Below are 21,827 nucleotides of genomic sequence, written 5' to 3'. Positions count from 1 at the left end.
AAATCTGGCCTTTATGAAAGAGTGGCAAGAAGAAAGTCATTGTTGAAAGAAAGCCATAAGGAGTCCTGTTTGCAATTTGCGAGAAAGCCATGTGGGTGACACAGCAAACATGAGGTACTCTGGTCAGATGAGAACAAAATTGAACTTTTTGGCCTAAAAGCAAAACGCTATGTGTGATGGAAAACTTATGCCCTGTACACATGGTCAGACTTTCCGACAGAATATGTGCGATCAGAGCTTGTTGTAGGAAATTCCAACCGTGTGGGCTCCATCGGACTTTTTCCATCGGAATTTCCGACACACAAAGTTTGAGAGCAGTATAAAATTTTCCGACAACAAAAGCCGTTCGCGTAAATTCTGACCGTGTGTGGACAATTCCGACGCACAAAGTGCCATGCATGCTCGGAACAAATTAAGAGACAAAAGCTATTGGCTACTGCCCCATTTATAGTCCCGACGTACGTGTTTTTCATCACCGTGTTCAGAACGATCGGATTTTCTAACAACTTTGTGTGACCGTGTATATGCAAAACAAGTTCGAGCCAACATCCGTGGGAAAAAACCCATGGATTTAGTTGTCGGAATGTCCGATCAATATCCGATCATGTGTACATGGCATAACACTGCACATCACCCTGAACACACCACCCCATCGTGAAACATGGTGGTGGCAGCATCATGTTGTGTTGCTGCTTTTCTTCAGCAGGGACAGGGAAGCTGGTCAGGATGATGGAAATATGGATGGATTCAAATAAAGGGCAATCTTAGAAGAAAACCTGTTAGAGTCTGCAAAAGACTTCAGACTGGGGCGAGGGTTCACCTTCCAGCAGGACAATGACCCTAAACATACAGCCAGGGCTACAAAGGAATGGTTTAGATCAAAGCATATTCATGTGTTAGAATAACCCAGTCAAAGTACAGACCTAAATCCAATTGAGAAGTTGTGGCAAGACTTGAAAATTGCTGTTCACAGATATTCTCCATCCGCTCTGACTGAGCTTGAGCTATTTTGCAAAGTAGAATGGGAAAATATGTCACTCTCTAGATGTGCAAAGCTGGTAGAGATATCCCCAAAAAGACTTGCAACTGTAATTGCAGCGAAAGGGGGTTCTACAAAGTATTGACTCTTTTCAGATATTTCTTTGTAAAAAATTTTGAAAACCAGTTATCATTTTTCTTCCACTTTCCTAGCACAATTATGTGCTACTGTGTGATGGTCTATCACATAAAATCCCAATAAAATACATTTACGTTTTTGGATGTAACATGATAAAATATATATATAGATGAGCTCTGGCGTGTACGCATAGCCCACGTGCAGAGCCCACCAGGAAGTCGGCACTGCACTACGCTAATCACAGGCAGTGAGACATTGTCGACTTCCTGGTGGGCTCTGCACGTGGGCTGCGCAAACACGCCGGAGTTCATCCTTATGTAGGACCCATAGATAATGGGGTACTTTTAGTGGGCTTAGTACTAAACTGTATGGCCATATGGTGTAACCAAATCCCCATGTTTTTGAATATGTTCAGGTGTTTTAAATAGCTTTGAAGGATTTAAATGTCATTTTTGTATGTGTGCGCTGTAATCTATTTTGTTCTGTTTGCATTCTTATAGCAGCACCATCTTGAATGTAAACACATTTCTAGGGTATGCCCCCCAAGTCTGTTGTTTGGCCAGCTGAAACTGACTTGTTGAGGAGCAGACAGCTTCATAGTGAGAGTGAGCATCGAAATTTGAAATGACAGACTCTGCACTAATACCATTTGAAGCTTGACTTGAGCACTAATCCCACTGACACTCCAAGAAAGAGAGGAGGTATACTGGTTTATTATATATATATATGAATACACATATATATATATATATATATATATATATATATATATATATATATATATATATATATATATATATATATATATATATATATATATATATATTTTTTTTTTTTTTTATCATGTTACATCCAAAAACGTAAATGTATTTTATTGGGATTTTACGTGATAGACCATCACAAAGTAGCACATAATTGTGCTATAAGACTGCAAACAGAACAAAATAGATTACAGCGCACACATAGATACATTACATTTAAATCTCCCATGGTTGAGATGCAAGACCTTTCATTCTATGAATAGTGTAGGACCCACTGATAATGGGGTACTTTGATGCAGTAGTGGGCTAAGCACTAGGGATGGGCCGAATGGACCCCTGTTCGGTTCGCACCAGAACTTTCGTGAAAGATTGGACCTGAATAACGAACCCCATTAAAGTCAATGGGACCCGAAAGTCAAAAATCAAAAGTGCCCAGTTTGAGGGCTTATACGCAAGTAATTGGACATTCAATGGTTATAGGGGTCCGGGTTCTGCCCTGGGGGACATGTATCAATAAAAAAAAAGTTTGTGAAAAACGTCATTTTTAAATGAGCAGTCATTTTTTATTTTTAAAGTGAGAGCATAAAAATGAAAAATTCCTTCCAATATAGTTCCTGGGGGGGGGTCCCCTTAGTCTACCTGTAAAGTCGTAGATCTGTATCATGTCTAGAATCTGCTGCAGCAATAATTGCATTTATAAAGCCCAAAAAAATGACATTTTCCCTGAAAGCTGCCTTTATTTTGGTCAGCAACAACTGGGGAGCCAGTGTGTATGATGAGGCCACAATGTAGTGCACTGGGAACAAGATTAGAAATTGTTTGGATACATTCTGGTGTCACTTTGACTTTGGATAGAAGTAACGGGTGCATAAAAATTGGTCTTTGGGTGTCGGTGGCGCCTTCCCACCGTAACCCTATAGAGGTGCTCTTGATGAAGGCAAAAAAAATTGCAATGATATGCACCTGTCATACAGGTGCATATCATTGCAATTGCTGAAAAATTGGTCTTTGGGTGTCAGTGGCGCCTTCCCACCATAAACCTAGAGAGGTACTCTTGATGAAAGCAAGATTTTGCCTTGCTGTAAAAAATTTCAATGATATGCACCTGTCAAACAGGTGCAGAAAAATTACTCTTTGGGTGTCGGTGGTGCCTTCCCACCGTAACCCTATAGAGGTGCTCTTGATGAAAGCAAGAATTGGCCATGCTGTAAAAAATTGCAGTGATATGCACCTGTCAAACAGGTGCAGAAAAATTGGTCTTTGGGTGTCGGTGGCACCTTCCCACCGTAACCGTATAGAGGTACCCTTGATAAAAGCAAGAATTGGCCTTACTGTAAAATATTGCAATGATATGCACCTGTCAAACAGGTGCAGAAAAATTACTCCTTGGGTGTTGGGGGCGCCTTCCCACCATAACCCTATAGAGGTCCTCTTGATGAAGGAAAAAAAATTGCAATGATATGCACCTATCAAACAGGTGCTGAAAAATTGGTCTTTGGGTGTTAACTGTGCCCATGAAACCTATACCAAAAACATTCTTCCAGATGAAATGATTGAACATCCTCAAAGCTAGGCAGCCTCAAAGTCCTGCAGAGATTCCACATCCCAAAAAGACTTAATCAGTGACACCGGCATCAGGGGCATCATAGCTGGTAATTCAGGACTGATTCATTGTTATAAAAGTCAAACGGTCCATGGAGTCTGTGGACAGACACATTCTATGATCAGTAACGAAACCTCCTGCAGCACTGAAGGCCCATCCTGAAAGCACGCTGGATGCAGGGCAGCCCAACAACTCAATAGCATACTGGGCAAGTTCTGGCCAGTGGTCTATTCTCGTGACCCAGTAAGTCAGTGGATCGTCAGCTGGAAAGCTATCCATCTCTGTTTTGGCTCCGAGGTAATCGTCCACAATGTGATGCAGACGCTGCCGATGAGATGTGGAAGCTGACAGCCCTGGGCGGCGAGGACTAAAAAAATTCCGAAATGCCTCACTTAGGTGGACACCTTCTCCAACGCCCCTCTCTTGACCAACAGAAGACTCAAAACTACGTTTTCCACAACGCTGTCACCTACTGGAGTCAGGAAAAATGTTCAATAAAATCCTGTTTAACGTGTCCTCAAGAGATTTTATCTTCTGCACTCTCTGTGGGGACGGGATGAGTTCTGAGACCTTCCCCTTATAACGATGGTCAAGGAGGGTAATCATCCTTCTCCTTTATGCCATGTATTCTTGGGTCCTTTCGCAGGCTTTGAAGCACGAGGTTGCCCATGCACCTCAAATTTGCAAAGGCTTGAGAAGCAGACTCCTCGGGGCACTCAGGATGACAGCATCTGGAACTTCCTCCTCCCAGCCTTGTACTACTCCCAAGGGTCCTGGGGTTGGAAAGCCATCACTTACAGATTGATGCATGTCTTCCTTTTCTTCAAAGCCTATGAAAGTTAAACTTGCAGTAACGCACAACTCTATATGGCGTTAAACTGACAGTAATCCTCCTCCTCATCCTACTCCCCTCTCTCCTCCTGTGTGTTCTGTGACATAGGAATGATGCTGTCTGGATAAAGGGGGCCTTGAGAGTAAAGGAAGTCCTCTTCCTCCTGCTGCTCTGCCTCCAGTGCCCTGTCCATAATGCCACGCAGAGTCTGCTCCAGCAGGAACACAACAGGGATTGTGTCACTGATGCATGCACTGTCACGGCTCACCATCCTTGTGGCCTCCTCAAATGGTGACAATACAGTGCATGCATCCTTAATGATCAGCCATTGGCATGGAGAAAAAAAGCCAAGGTGGCCTGAGCCTGTCATCGTGCTATATTCGCACAGGTACTCGTTGACGGCCCTCTGCTGCATGTATAGCAGCTGCAGTGGACAGGAGTTTTGAGCCATTATCGTACACCACCATTCCTGGCTCCAGCTGGCGTGGTGTGAACCTCTTCTGGGCCTGTCCCTGCAGAGCTGCAAGAATCTCTGCTCTGGTGTGGTTCCTATCTCCTAAACACACCAACTGAAGCACTGCATGACACCTTTTAGCCTGTCTCATGGAATAGCACTTTGAACGCTTAGGGGGTACCTGATGTTCATAGGACAATTCTATAGAGGAGGGCATGGAGGTTGCGGAGGAGGAGGAGGGGGTAGAGCTCCCAGGTCTGGTCACAACATCACCAGTAGGGATGAGATTCTAGTTCGAGTTGAACTCATGTTCGACTCGAACATCAGCTGTTCGCAAGTTCGCCGAACAGCGAACAATTTGGGGTGTTCGCGGCAAATTCGAATGCCGTGGAACACCCTTTAAAAGTCTATGGGAGAAATCAAAAGTGCTAATTTTAAAGGCTTTTATTCATGGTATTGTCATAAAAAGTGTTTGGGGACCTGTGTCCTGCCCCAGGGGACATGGATCAATGCAAAAAAAGTTTTTCGGGAGCAGTGATTTTAATAATGCTTAAAGTGAAACAATAAAAGTGTAATATCCCTTTAAATTTTGTACCTGGGGGGGTGTCTATAGTATGTCATTTTTAACATTTTTGACAGTTTTTTGACAGTTTTTTGCCTGTTCGCATGTTCTGGTGCGAACCGTACAGGGGGGTGTTCGACTCATCCCAAATCACCAGTTGTATGAAGACATGGGGGCACAACAAGCTGCAGCACCAAGCCCTGTCCCGCATCCTTTCAAGTTACAAGTAGCGTTACCCAGTGTGCTGTGAACTAAATATATCATCCCTGCCCATGCTTGCTGGACCATGTGTCAGCAGTAAGGTGGATTTTATGGCTGACTGCCTTGCCCAACAATGCCAGAACATTCCCTTACAGGTGATGGTAGAGAAATGGAACGGCCTTACTTGAAAAGTAATAGTGACTGGGAACCTGCCATTGTGGTACAGCACATTGTGCAATTTCACAGATGGGGACAGAATCCACCAGGCTGAAAGGCAGAAGTTGGAGAGCCAACAGCTTTAACAAGCTTGCATTTAGATGCTGGACATGTGGGTGGCAGGGACTGTATTTTTTTTTTCGCTGCAGCAGATGGGGCAGAGAAATACAGTCAGGTCCATAAATATTGGGACATCGACACAATTCTAATCCTTTTGGCTCTATACACCACCACAATGGCTTTGAAATGAAACAAACAAGATGTGCTTTAACTGCAGACTTTCTGCTTTAATTTGAGGGTATTTACATCCAAATCAGGTGAACGGTGTAGGAATTACAACAGTTTGTATATGTGCCTCCTACTTTTTAAGGGACCAAAAGTAATGGGGTAGATTAAAAATCATCCATCAAACTTTCACTTTTTAATACTTGGTTGCAAATCCTTTGCAGTCAATTACAGCCTGAAGTCTGGAACGCATAGACATCACCAGACGCTGGGTTTCATCCCTGGTGATGCTCTGCCAAGCCTCTACTGCAACTGTCTTCAGTTCCTGCTTGTTCTTGGGGCATTTTCCCTTCAGTTTTGTCTTCAGCAAGTGAAATGCATGCTCAATCGGATTCAGGTCAGGTGATTGACTTCTCACAACCTCCCTGCTAGGCTTCCTCCCTGGACGATCCCTCCCCTGGATGCCGAACCCGGAAGCAGACGGACGACCTGTGACATCATGCACGCTCCACGTGCTCTCCACGCCGGCCCCTAGTCTCTTCCTGATGGCCACAGAAGGAGCTCCCAGCTGGTAATCCACCTTCTGCAGCCCAGCATCCCTGCAGCGTCACCACCACAAGATCAGAAGGAACACCGAGGACCACATACCTATACAGATGAGCCTTTTATATGTTTTTATCCTGTAAGTGTGTTTTTACTTGGTGTCATTAAACATCATTTGTTAATACTACACTCAGGTGACGCTTCCTTCTCTACCCCTCTCTCATTGCATAACATTCCACTTCTTTCCCTTAAAAAAATCTTTGGTTGCTTTCGCAGTATGTTTCAGGTCATTGTCCATCTGCACTGTGAAGCGTTGTCATCCTGCTGCTTTTGTCAGCAGTCACATCATCAATAAATACAAGAGAACCAGTTCCATTGGCAGCCATACATGCCCACGCCATGACACTACCACCACCATGCTTCACTGATGAGGTGGTATGCTTTGGATCATGAGCAGTTCCTTTACTTCTCCATACTCTTCTCTTCCCATCACTCTGGTACAAGTTGATCTTGGTCTCATCTGTCCATAGGATGTGGTTCCAGATCTTTTAAAGCTTTTTTAGATGTTGTTTGGCAAACTCTAATCTGGCCTTCCTGTTTTTGTGGCTCACCAATGGTTTACATCTTGTGGTGAACCCTCTGTATTCACTCTGGTGAAGTCTTCTCTTGATTGTTGACTTTGACACACATATACCTACCTCCTGGAGAGTGTTCTTGATCTGGCCAACTGTTGTGAAGGGTGTTTTCTTCACCAGGGAAAGAATTCTTCAGTCATCCACCACAGTTGTTTTCCGTGGTTCTTCTGGGTCTTTTGGTGTTGCTGAGCTCACAGGTGCATTCTTTCTTTTTAAGGATGTTCCAAACAGTTGATTTGGCCACACCTAATGTTTTTGTTATTTCTCTGATGGGTTTGTTTTGTTTTTTCAGCCTAATCATGGCTTGCTACTGATAGTGACAGCTCTTTGGATCTCATATTAAAAGTTGACAGCAACAGGTTCTAAATGAAAATAGCACACTTGAAATTAAGTCTGGACCTTTTATCTGTTCCTTGTAAATGGGATAATGAGGGAATAACACACACCTGGTCATGGGACAGCTGAGCAGCCAATTGTCCCATTACTTCTGGTCCCTTAAAAAGTGGGAGGCACATATACAAACTGTTGTAATTCTTACATCGTTCACCTGATTTGGATGTAAATACCCTCAAATTAAAGCTGCAAGTCTGCAGTTAAAGCACATCTTGTTCGTTTCATTTCAAATCCATTGTGGTGGTGTATAGAGCCAAAAAGATTAGAATTGTGTCGATGTCCCAATATTTATGGACCTGACTGTATACTGGCTACAGTCTATAGCTGATGGTGTGCTGCTGGCAGATGTGCTGCTGGCAGATGTGCTGCTAGGACACCCTGTGCTATACCATCATCCCTGTCAGTGGAGGCTGCTGAGAAGTAATGACTCGGTTTAGCAGGGGCAGACTGAAGTGGGTAAGGATGAGGGACAGATTTGTGCCCCTTTTGTGTGGCTTTTAGGCGCTCTTGCCAACGGGCTGAGTGGTTGGACGTTAAATGCCTTGTTAAGCATGTGGTACCCAAATCGCTGGTGTTTTTGCCACATTTGATGTGCCTGAGACACAGTTTGCAGATAGCAAAAGTGTGATCTCCTGCAGATTTGCTGAAAAAGGCCCAGACAGCTGAGCTTTGGGGAGTGGGCCGGGAGATAACAGCTGCAGAATGTGATGGAATAGGGTGGCTACTCTCTACTCTCTTGATGTCGGCCTCCTTGGGGTTGTGCCGCCTCACCTTCAGTTTCCTCCCCTGCTCTATCTGGCACCCAAGTCACATCAGTGACTTCATCATCATCATCATCATCTCCATTTCCTCCATCTTCATCATCATCATTACCACTGGAGACAACTCGGCAATATGCTGTGGCTGGGGGAACATGAATGCCAATTTGTCTACGAGTGTTCTCCCCTCTCTCTAGGCTCATGTTCCTGTCATCCTCAATTTTAGAATCAACATCTGAATACAGCAATAGCTGGGCATCATCAAGGAGCAAGTGGCTGACGCTGTGGTCAAATAACTCAGCTGACTCCTCTATGGCTGATGTTGGGGCTATGGCAGGAATAGATGTGGACAAGGAGGCAGGTTTATCCACTCTGGCAACTGCAGGGGACTGCACACTTGTCTCTGCTTGCGTGACAGAGGATGAGGAAGATGAGGAAGGTTTTGTAAGCCAGTCCACCACCTCATCTGCATGCTGTGGCTGGATAGCATGGGCAAACTCACTAAACAGAGGAAATGATGCCCTGCCTGAGGTCTAACCACCACGTCCACCTTTGCCTGTGGACACATTTGTTGCTGGCCCCCTTACAGTGTCAAGGGAACGTCTGCCTGTCCTTGTTGTCCTCCTAGACATTATTGGGAGGGAGGGGGCGGTGCTTATAAGCAAATGTAAAGAACAAGTGGAAATCTGTATGTAGATGCACTTTATTCAATGTAAAGTGGTGTTTGGTGCACTTTAATTTGAGTACTCACACTACACAGACACATTCCATGAATACACTATAATATACTGCAATAAAATGTGGCAAACATACAGTGACGCACAGAACTATATGTCGTTAAACTTGCAGTAACGCACAAAACTATATGGCGTTAAACTGGCAGTAACGCATATAAAACTATATGGCGTTAAACTGGCAGGAACGCACAAAACTATAAGACGTTAAACTGGCAGTAACGCACACAAAACTATATGGCGTTAAACTGGCAGTAACGCATATAAAACTATATGGTGTTAAACTGGCAGGAACGCACAAAACTATAAGACGTTAAACTGGCAGTAACGCACACAAAACTATATGGCGTTAAACTGGCAGTAACACACACAGAACTATATAGCGTTAAATTGGCAGTAACGCACAAAAAATATGACATTAAACTGGCAGTAACGCACAAAAAATATGGCGTTAAACTGGCAGTAATACACACAGAACTATATGGCGTTAAACTGGCAGTAACGCAGATAGAAGTAAATGGCGTTAAACTTGCAGTAACGCACACAGAACTATATGGCGTTAAATGTTAAACTGGCAGTAACGTGCACAGAAGTAAATGGCGTTAAACTGGCAGTAACGCACACAAATTTATATGGCATTAAACTGGCAGTAGCTCACACAGAAGTAAATGGTCTTAAGCTGGCAGTAACACACACAGAAGTAAATGGCGTTAAACTGGCAGTAACGCACACAGAACTATATGGCGTTAAACTGGCAGTAACGTATACAGAACTATATGGCGTTAAACTGGCAGTAACGCACACAGAAGTAAATGGCGTTAAACTGGCAGTAATGCACATAGAAGTAAATGGAGAAAGGGGGGCGAGAGTCTAACCTAGGTTATTTTAATAGTGCCGCATCCAATAGACAAGATACAGAGAGGTTCCCCTAGGTGGACTTTTAAGGCACTTAAAATTGAATGTAATGAAAGAGTATGACAGAGTATGTAACAATTAATAGTAAACGAATTTTATTTAAAGACAAAATTGTTAAAAAGTGTATATATTAACAAAACATTGACATATCTACATAGTTTGTTGTTATCACCAAAAGGTAAGTATATGATGGAACTCTTCTCACACCCAACGCATTTCGGGATATATAGTGTTTAGTCCTTCTTCAGGAGTGCACAAAAAGAGAGAAGAGAGATTCATCTAGGATAATTAGAATATACGATGATAAGTGGGTTACCATGACATGCGAAGACATAGAAATATCCACTCAAGATTTATATAATCAAATTACTTACATAGTATTGAATGGTGAGACAGTTGTTAATATGTTTCGTTAAATTGCATTAAAAGCCTGGAGTCAAGATAGCATTGGATATCAATGCTGGTGGGATTGCTGTCCTTTCGACATCGTGGGCATCAGAGCAGTCTGTAACTGTATACCAAGTGGTATTGTCCTCACTAGGAGGAGGTTCCCCCCGCGTTCTGTGGCTGCGTGACGGCCAGAGTGATATACTGAGGCAAATGGTGTCCCTGAGAGTAAGAAGAAGTATACCATAAATCCAGAGTGAGTCTACTGGATATATAGATTAAAGTATTTGAATAAATCAAAAAGTATATAAATACCTATTGATAATCGTGAATTGGTGAGTTTGATGGTATGACAAAAGAAGAGGAAAGGGAAATAAAACTGGTAGCTGAAAATAAAAAATATACAAAAAATGTATATTCATATGCTGTCACGAGTAGTCAAAAAAAAGGGGGGTTTAAAATGTAATTCTGTAATGCTGGGTAATATGTTCAAAGACTGGGATGCTCGATATAGTATAAATGTAATTGTAAAATAATATCGGTTCAGTTATCCTTTAAGCTTAGGGATACAAATATAAGAATAATATAATACTATTTGGACACTTAGCCAGCCTATATAAGTAAGGGAGTGGTGTGTTGAAGAGTAGTAAATGTTAGAGCTTGTATATGTATACTACCTGGTCAGTCTGTTATAGTGTGTGGAGATGTCATGTGAAACAAAAATGTTATTTAAAAGAACTAAATCTAGTAGACTTTCTTTTGAAAAAAGAGGGGGGGCAATTTTGTTTTTTAAATATCGGTTTAGATAAGGGACTGACTGATAGTTACATAGGTAGAATAATGAGACATAAAGTACAGGCTAAAATATGGTGAAAAGTTACGTTGTTAGAAAGGGGTTTAGACCGACCAGCCACACATCCCAGCATCCAGCTATCCAGAGCTTGAACTGGGAGTGGGAAGGTCTGGTATTTAAGAGTGAGGAACTCCAGTCAGCTGGCACGACAAATTGCGCTCAGCTGAGAGTGGAGCTCGTTGCCAGGGAGACCCTAAACACTGCCCCCTGAGCTGAATAAGCACAGCGCGGCCCCTACTGCACATGCGCGAACGTCAGCACATTAGAGCGGCGTCACGCACACCCGGCCCACCAAAACGATATGCCTCACCGGCGGACTGCGCATGTCCGCCGGAATGACAAGATGGAGGCTGTGGGCGGTGATGGTAAACATCCAGACAGCCTCCAAAGACGCTGCCCAGATTGTGAGTCTGGGCGGCTTACCGTGCTGGGCAATCATTCCGCAGCCTGGGGAAGGCTAAAGGGGAACAAAGGGGGTAATCAAAAATAGTGGACACGGATGGAGCGATAGTCAGTCCAACCTAATGGACATGAAAGAATAGAAGTGAATTAGCTTACAGATGGCAAACTGGATGTTAACGAAAAAACAGCAAAACCAATTAATAATAGGAAACAGAACACATAGGATTATACACTGTATAGGCATAGGCTTTTAGCAAATATAAGAATGTACAACATGGTAGGCATAGGATGTTAACATTAGAACAAAAAAGATTATGTAATTCTCTCTAAATTCAAAACCATAACCGTACCCGTATATATCTTTCCATGGTTAAATAAACCTATCACTTATTAACATTTCATAATTTAATAAACATATATGTTTTATGTATTTTTACACACCTGTTGGCGTATAGTAGTTTGGATCAACATATATATCCGCACAAGCAGATGTGCGGTCATAAAGATTTGGATACAGAAGTAACAATAGGATAAAACAACGGGCAGATGTTAAATGTGTGAAGATATATAGGTTTTGGATGTTTAACAATATAATAAATAATAGATGCAAGAAAACTGACACTGGATCAAAATATTGATGTACATGTTTATAGATACTGCAAGTTTAAGGCCATTTACTTATTGTAACGCACAAAACTTTATGGCGTTAAACTGGCAGTAACACACACAGAAGTAAATGGCGTTGAACTGGATGTAATGCACAAAGAACTATATGGCGTTAAACTGGCAATAACGCACACAAAACTATATGGAGTTAAACTTGCAGTAACGCACAAAACTATATGGTGTTAAACTTGCAGTAACGCACAAAACTATATGACGTTAAACTGGCAGTAACACACATAGAAGTAAATGGTGTTAAAATGACAGTAACTCACACAGAACTATATGGTGTTAAATTGGCAGTAACGCACACAGAACTATATGGCGTTAAACTGGCAGTAACGCACATAGAAGTAAATGGCGTTAAACTTGCAGTAATGCACACAGAACTATATGGCGTTAAACTGGTAGTAACGCATACAGAACTATATGGCGTTAAACTGGCAGTAACGCACACAGAACTATATGGCGTTAAACTGACAGTAACACACACAGAAGTAAATGCCATTAAACTGGCATTTACGCACACAGAAGTAAATGGCGTTAAACTGGCAGTAATGCACACAGAACTATATGGTGTTAAACTGGCAGTAATGCATACAGAAGTAAATGGCATTAAACTGGCAGTACCGCACATAGAAATAAATGGAGTTAAACTTGCAGTAACGCACAAAATTATATGATGTTAAACTTGCAGTAACGCACAAAACTATATGACATTAAACTGGCAGTAACACACATAGAAGTAAATGGTGTTAAAATGGCAGTAACGCACACAGAACTATATGATGTTAAATTGGCAGTAACGCACACAGAACTATATGGCGTTAAACTGGCAGTAATGCACATAGAAGTAAATGGCGTTAAACTTGCAGTAACGCACACAGAACTATATGGCATTAAACTAGCAGTAATGCACACAGAACTATATGGCGTTAAACTGGCAGTAACGCACACAAATTTATATGGCGTTAAACTGGCAGTAACTCACACAGAAGTAAATGGCGTTAAACTGGCAGTAACGCACACAGAACTATATGGCGTTAAACTAACAGTAAGCACACAGAACTATATGCCGTTAAACTGGCAGTAATGCACACAGAACTATATGGCGATAAACTGGCAGTAACGCACACAGAACTATATGGCGTCAAACTGGCAGTAACGCACATAGAAATAAATGGTGTTAAACTTGCAGTAACACACAGAACTATATGGCGTTAAACTGACAGTAACGCACACAGAACTATATGGCGTTAAATTGGCAGTAACGCATACAGAAGTAAATGGTGTTAAACTGGCAGTAACGCACATAGAAATAAATGGTGTTAAACTGGCAGTAACGCATACAGAAGTAATGGCGTTAAACTGGCAGTAACGCACATAGAAATAAATGGTGTTAAACTTGTAGTAACACACAGAACTATATGGCGTTAAACTGGCAGTAACGCACAAAGAACTATATGGCATTAAACTGGCAGTAACGCACAAAAAATATGACGTTAAACTGGCAGTAATGCACACAGAACTATATGGCGTTAAACTGGCAGTAACGCACGTAGAAGTAAATAGCGTTAAACTTGCAGTAACGCACAAAACTATATGGTGTTAAACTTGCAGTAACGCACAAAACTATATGGTGTTAAACTTGCAGTAACGCACAAAACTAAATGGCGTTAAACTGGCAGTAACGCACATAGAAGTAAATGGCGTTAAACTTGCAGTAACAGACAAAACTATATGGCTTTAAACTGGCAATGACTAGGGATGAGCTTCGAGTTCGAGTCAAACTCATGTTCGACTCGAACATGGGCTATTCGCAAGTTCGCCGAACAGCGAACAATTTGGGGTGTTTGCAGCAAATTTGAATGCCGTGGAACACCCCTTAAAAGTCTATGGGAGAAATCAAAAGTGCTAATTTTAAAGGCTTATATGCATGGTATTGTCATAAAAAGTGTTTGGGGACCTGGGTCCTGCCCCAGGGGACATGGATCAATGCAAAAAAACTACCGTTTTTTCAGGAGCAATGATTTTAATAATGCTTAAAGTGAAACAATAAAAGTGTAATATCCCTTAAAATTTCGTACCTGGGGGTGTCTATAGTATGCCTGTAAGGGGCGCATGTTTCCCGTGTTTAGAACAGTCTGACAGCAAAATGACATTTCAAAGGAAAAAAAGTCATTTAAAACTACTCGCGGCTATTAATGCATTGCCGGTCCGACAATACACATAGACGTTCATTGATAAAAACGGCATGAAAATTCCCCACAGGGGAACCCCGAAACAAAATTTAAAAAAAAAAGACGTGGTGGGTCCCCCTACATTCCATACCAGGCCCTTCAGTTTTGGTATGGATATTAAGGGGAACCCCGGCCAAAATTTTTTTAAAAAATGACGTGGGGGTCCCCTAAATTTCATACCAGGACCTTCAGGTCTGGTACGGATATTAAGGGGAACCCCGGCCAAAATTTTTTAAAAAATGACGTGGGGGTTCCCCTAAATTCCATACCAGCTGGTATGGATATTAAGGGGAACCCCTCGCCAAAATAAAAAAAACAGCATGGGGTCCCCCCAAAAATCCATACCAGACCCTTATCCGAGCACGCAACCTGGCAGGCCGCAGGAAAAGAGGGGGGACGAGAGAGTGCCCCCCCCTCCTGAACCGTACTAGGCCACATGCCCTCAACATTGAGAGGGTGCTTTGGGGTAGCCCCCCAAAACACCTTGTCCCCATGTTGATGAGGACAAGGGCCTCATTCCCACAACCCTGGCCAGTGTTTGTGGGGGTCTGCGGGCAGGGGGCTTATCGGAATCTGGAAGCCCCCTTTATCAAGGGGACCCCCAGATCCCGGCCCTCCCCCCTGTGTGAAATGGTAAGGGGGTACAAAAGTACCCCTACCATTTCACTAAAAAACTGTCAAAAATGTTAAAAATGACAAGAGACAGGTTTTGACAATTCCTTTATTTAAATGCTTCTTCTTTCTTCTTTCTTCTATCTTCCTTCATCTCATATCTTCTTCTTCTTCTGGTTCTTCCTCTGGTGTTCTCGTCAAGCATCTCCTCCGCGGCGTCTTCTTCCCTTCTTCTCCTCGGGCCGCTCCGCATCCATGGCATGGAGGGAGGCTCCCGCTCTTCTCTTCATCTTCTTCTCTTCATCTTCTTCTCTTCAACTTCCCTGTGGCATTCCCCATGACACCACAGGGAAGAAGTCACCGTGCGTCAGAGGGGGGCGGGGTCACCGGCTGGCCCCGCCCCCCACTATTTAAAAACTGTCAGAAGAGAAGTGTCACACAGGGGGAGCCTCCCTCCATGCCAGCATGGATGCGGAGCGGCCCGAAAAGAAGATGAAGACAAGAAGATGAAGACAAGAAGATGAAGAGAAGAAGATGAAGAGAAGAGCGGGAGCCTCCCTCCATGCCATCATGGATGCGGAGCGGCCCGAAAAGAAGATGAAGAGAAGAAGATGAAGAGATGAAGAGAAGAGTGGGAGCCTCCCTCCATGCCATGGATGCGGAGCGGCCCGAGGAGAAGAAGGGAAGAAGACGCCGCGGAGGAGATGCTGGATGAGAACACCGGAGGAAGAACCACAAGAACCAGAAGAACCAGAAGAAGAAGAAGATGAAGGAAGAAGAAAGAAGAAGCATTTAAATAAAGGAATTGTCAAAAACTGTCTCTTGTCATTTTTAACATTTTTGACAGTTTTTTAGTGAAATGGTAGGCCCTTACCATTTCACACAGGGGGGAGGGCCGGGATCTGGGGGCCCCCTTGTTAAAGAGGGCTTCCAGATTCCGATAAACCCCCGCACACAGACCCCCACAACCACCGGCCAGGGTTGTGGGAATGAGGACCTTGTCCTCATCAACATGGGGACAAGGTGTTTTGGGGGGCTACCCCAAAGCACCCTCCCAATGTTGAGGGCATGTGGCCTGGTACGGTTCAGGAAGGGGGGTGCTCTCTCATCCCCCCCTCTTTTGCTGTGGCCTGCCAGGTTGCGTGCTTGGATAAGGGTCTGGAATGGATTTTTGGGGGGACCCCACACCGTTTTTTTTTTTTTATTTTGGTGCGGGGTTCCCCTTAATATCCATACCAGACCTAAAGGGCCTGGTATGGAATTTAGGGGGATCCCCCACATCATTTTTTTAAAAAATTTTGGCCGGGGTTCCCCTTAATATCCATACCAGACCTGAAGGGCCTGGTATTGAATTTAGGGGGACCCCCACGTCATTTTTTTTTACATTTTGGTTCGGGGTTCCCCTGTGGGGAATTCCCATGCCGTTTTTATCAATGAACTTCTATGTGTATTGTCGGACCGGCAATGCATTAATAGCCGCGAGTAGTTTTAAATGACTTTTTTTCCTTTGAAATGTCATTTTGCTGTCAGACTGTTCTAAACACGGGAAACATGCGCCCCTTTACAGGCATACTATAGACACCCCCCAGGTACGAAATTTAAAGGGATATTACACTTTTATTGTTTCACTTTAAGCATTATTAAAATCATTGCTCCCGAAAAAACGGCCGTTTTTAAAACTTTTTTTTGCATTGATCCATGTCCCCTGGGGCAGGACTCAGGTCCCCAAACACTTTTTTTGACAATAACTTGCATATAAGCCTTTAAAATTAGCACTTTTGATTATTCCTGTTCGTGTACCATAGACTTTAATGGTGTTCGCGTGTTCGCACGAATTTTTTGCCTGTTCGCATGTTCTGGTGCGAACCGAACAGGGGGGTGTTCGGCTCATCCCTAACAATAACACACACATAAATAAATGCCGTTAAACTGGCAGTAACGCACACAGAACTATATGATGTTAAACCGACAGTAACGTACACAGAAGTAAATGGCGTTAAACTGGCAGTAACACACACAAAATTATATGGTGTTAAACTGGCAGTAATGCACACAGAACTACATGGTGTTAAACTGGCAGTAATGCACACATAACTATGTGGCATTAAAATGGCAGTTAAACTGGCAGTAACGCACAAAAAAATATATGGCATTAAACTGGCAGTAGCACACAAAAAATATATGGCGTTAAACTTGCAGTAACGCACACAGAACTATATGGCAATAAACTGGCAGTAGCACACACAGAACTATATGACGTTAAACTGGCAGTAACACACACAAATGTTTATGGTGTTAAACTGGCAGTAACTCACACAGAAGAAAAATGGTGTAAAATTGGCAGTAACGCACACAGAAATAAAAGGCGTTAAACTAGCAGAAACGCACACAGAACTATATGGTGTTAAACTGGCAGTAACGCACACAGAACTATATGGTGTTAAACTGGCAGTAACGCACAAAAAACTCTATGGCATTAAACTGGCAGTAACACACATAGAAGTAAATGGTGTTAAACTAGCAGTAACGCACAACACTATATGGCGTTAAACTGGCAGTAACACACACAGAAGTAAATGGCGTTAAACCGGCAGTAACGCACACAGAACTATATGGTGTTAAACTGGCAGTAATGCACATAGAAGTAAATGGTGTTAAACTGGCAGTAACACACACAAATTTATATGGCGTTAAACTGGCAGTAACACACACAGAAGTAAATGGTGTTAAACTGGCAGTAATGCACACAGAAATAAAAGGTGTTAAACTAGCAGTAACGCACACAGAACTATATGGTGTTAAACTGGCAGTAACGCACACAGAACTATATGGCGTTAAACTGGCAGTAACGCACACAAAACTATATGCCCTTAAACTGGCAGTAACGCACACAGAAGTAAATGGCATTAAACTGGCAGTAACGCACACAAAACTATGTAGTGTTAAACCGTCAGTAACGCACATAGAAGTAAATGGCATTAAACTTGCAGTAAAGCACAAAACTATATGGCGTTAAACTTGCAGTAACGCACACAGAAGTAAATGTGTTAAACTGGCAGTAATGCACAAAACTATATGACGTTAAACTGGCTGTAATGCACACAAAATGATATGTCATTAAAATGACAGTAACGCACACAGAAGTAAATGGTGTTAAACTGGCAGTAACACACAAAAATATATATGGCGTTAAACTGGCAGTAACGCACACAGAACTATATAGCATTAAACGGGCAGTAACGCACATAGAAGTAAATGGCGTTAAACTTGCAGTAACGCACACAGAACTATATGGCGTTAAACTGGCATTAACGCACACAAATTTATGTGGCGTTAAACTGGCAGTAACACACACAGAAGTAAATGGCGTTAAACTTGCAGTAACGGACAAAACTATATGGCTTTGAACTGGCAATAACACACACATAAATAAATGGCGTTAAACTGGCAGTAACGCACACAGAACTATATGACGTTAAACTGGCAGTAACGCACACAAAACTATATGCCCTTAAACTGGCAGTAACGCACACAGAAGTAAATGGCATTAAACTGGCAGTAACGCACACAAAACTATGTAGTGTTAAACCGTCAGTAACGCACATAGAAGTAAATGGCATTAAATTTGCAGTAAAGCACAAAACTATATGGCGTTAAACTTGCAGTAAGGCACACAGAAGTAAATGTATTAAACTGGCAGTAATGCACAAAACTATATGACGTTAAACTGGCTGTAATGCACACAAAATGATATGTCATTAAAATGACAGTAACGCACACAGAAGTAAATGGTGTTAAACTGGCAGTAACACACAAAAATATATATGGCGTTAAACTGGCAGTAACGCACACAGAACTATATAGCATTAAACGGGCAGTAACGCACATAGAAGTAAATGGCATTAAACTTGCAGTAACGCACACAGAACTATATGGCGTTAAACTGGCATTAACGCACACAAATTTATGTGGCGTTAAACTGGCAGTAACACACACAGAAGTAAATGGCGTTAAACTTGCAGTAACGGACAAAACTATATGGCTTTGAACTGGCAATAACACACACATAAATAAATGGCGTTAAACTGGCAGTAACGCACACAGAACTATATGACGTTAAACTGGCAGTAACGCACACAAAACTATATGGCATTAAACGGGCAGTAACGCACATAGAAGTAAATGGCGTTAAACTTGCAGTAATGCACACAGAACTATGTGGCGTTAAACTGGCAGTAACGCACACAAATTTATGTGGCGTTAAACTGGCAGTAACACACACAGAAGTAAATGGCGTTAAACTTGCAGTAACGGACAAAACTATATAGCTTTGAACTGACAATAACACACACATAAATAAATGGCGTTAAACTGGCAGTAACGCACACAGAACTATATGACGTTAAACTGGAAGTAACACACACAAAACTAAATGGCGTTAAACTGGCAGTAATGCACACAGAAGTAAATGGCGTTAAACTGGCAGTAATGCATACCAAACTATATGGCGTTAAACTGGCAGTAACGCACACAGAAGTAAATGGCGTTAAACTGGCAGTAATGCACAGAAATTTATATGGCGTTAAACTGGCAGTAACGCACACAGAAGTAAATGGTGTTAAACTGGCAGTAACGCACACAGAAGTAAATGGCGTTAAACTGGCAGTAACGCACACAGAACTATATAGCGTTAAACTGTCAGTAACGCACAAAACTATATGGCATTAAACTGGCAGCAATGCTCACAGAACTATATGGCGTTAAACTGGCAGTAACGCACACAGAACTATATGGTGTTAAACTGGCAGTAATGCACACAAAACTCTATGGCATTAAGCTGGCAGTAATGCACACAGAAGTAAATGGCATTAAACTGGCAGTAATGCACACAGAAGTAAATGGCGTTAAATTGGCAGTAATGCACACAGAAGTAAATGGCATTAAACTGGCAGTAATGCACACAGAAGTAAATGGTGTTAAACTGGCAGTAACACACACAAAACTATATGGTGTTAAACTGGCAGGAACATACACAGAACTATATGGCGTTAAACTGGCAGTAATGCACAAAAGTATATGGCATTAAACTGGCAGTAACGCACACAAAAATATATGGCGTTAAACTGGCAGTAATGCACACAGAAGTAAATGGCGTTAAACTGGCAGTAACGCACACAAAACTATATGTAGTTAAAATGGCAGTTACGCACACAGAAGTAAATGGTGTTAAACTGGCAGTAACGCACACAAAACTATGTGTCGTTAAACTGGCAGTTACGCACACAGAAGTAAATGGTGTTAAACTGGCAGTAACGCACACAGAAGTAAATAGCGTTAAACTGGCAGTAACACTCACAGAAATATATGGTGTTAAACTGGCAGTAACAGATACAAAACTATATTGTAGTTAAACTGGTAGTAACACACACAAAACCATATGTCATTAAACTGGCAGTTACGCACAGAGAAGTAAATGGCGTTAAATTGGCAGTATTGCGCACAGACATAAATGGTGTTAAACTGGCAGTAACGCACACAGAAGTAAATGGCGTTAGACTGGCAGTAACACAATCTAATAGACGGTGTTTAACCGTCACTACACTGATGTGAACTGTCCCTACTCTGGCTTTACACTAATGTCAAGATTATTGACACGGTCTCACTACACTACACTGAAACTATCTGAGATGTCCCTACTCTACACTAATGTATGTATGAATGACACGGTCTCACTACACTACAGTGAAACTATCTGAGCTGTCCCTACTCTAGCTGCACACTATGCAAAGCTGAATGATGGTCCTCCTCACTACACTCACACTATCCCTAGACTAAACTAATGTTCTACACTGACAATTGAAGCAAAATAGTACAGTACAGCACACTACCTAACTAAAAGCACTGAACAGAGCCCTATTCTATCTCTCAACACGCCGAAATCACACCGAAAATGGCTGCCATTTAAAGAATACTTTTATACCGTGGGGCGAGAATGAGCCATGATTGGATAAAATCATGATGACAGTGTCCAATCATGACTCTGACAGTGCTCTGTTCCCTGATTGGCTGATTTCACTGCTTCAGCCAATCAGGGCTTGCAATGCACTGCTCAGCACCGCAATGCATTATGGTCGGTTCGGGGGGCCGAACAAATGGTCGAACAACCCGTTTGTTCAGCTGTTCGCTGAACAACGAAAGTTCAGCCCGAATTTATGCTTGGGCCGAACCGTTCACCAATCTCTACTTAGCACTATATGGCCATATGGTGTAACCAAGTTTAAATGTCAGTTTCAGCTGGCCTCCTCCCAATACAGCTGTCAAGAACTGGCCCTGTTAATATGAACGAACCATTGAATGAATACAATTTGATTTAAAGCCCAATTTTAGGTAAAAAAAAATAGCACAAAGGACATAGCTTATTATTAATCTTATGTGTTCCTTGTGCTGCTGGCTCCTGGATTCCTTGAAATCTTCATACACCAATAACCCCTATCCCTGCCATTACAATCTTTTTGTGTAGATGGCAATAATAGATTTGAGGTAACTATGGGAGGCTATCATCAAGAGTTCCCGACTATGTATGCCCTTTCCACCCACCTCTGCCAGATGTTATACTGTAGCTTTGTGAATGAAACAGATCTAAAAAAGGAGGGGGCAGAAATTTCAACCATTGGTCTGTTCTCCATTCATAAATGCTGTTATATTCATAAAAGCAATAGAA

The 21,827-nt window shown here is 42.4% G+C and overlaps 1 long non-coding RNA gene across 1 annotated transcript in view; it reads right to left on the bottom strand.

Moving 5' to 3' along the window:
• Positions 1-10,383: 10,383 nt before the first annotated feature.
• Positions 10,384-21,827, bottom strand: part of LOC141134532 (uncharacterized) — a 36,730-nt gene continuing 25,286 nt past the window's right edge. The window contains exon 3 of the long non-coding RNA XR_012243190.1: positions 10,384-10,558. This is a non-coding gene — a long non-coding RNA (uncharacterized lncRNA). The remainder of the gene's footprint in view (positions 10,559-21,827) is intronic.

Source organism: Aquarana catesbeiana, linkage group LG03, assembly GCF_042186555.1.
Source record: "Aquarana catesbeiana isolate 2022-GZ linkage group LG03, ASM4218655v1, whole genome shotgun sequence".
Taxonomy (NCBI): Eukaryota; Metazoa; Chordata; class Amphibia; order Anura; family Ranidae; genus Aquarana; species Aquarana catesbeiana.
This window is presented reverse-complemented; position numbering and strand designations above follow the sequence as displayed.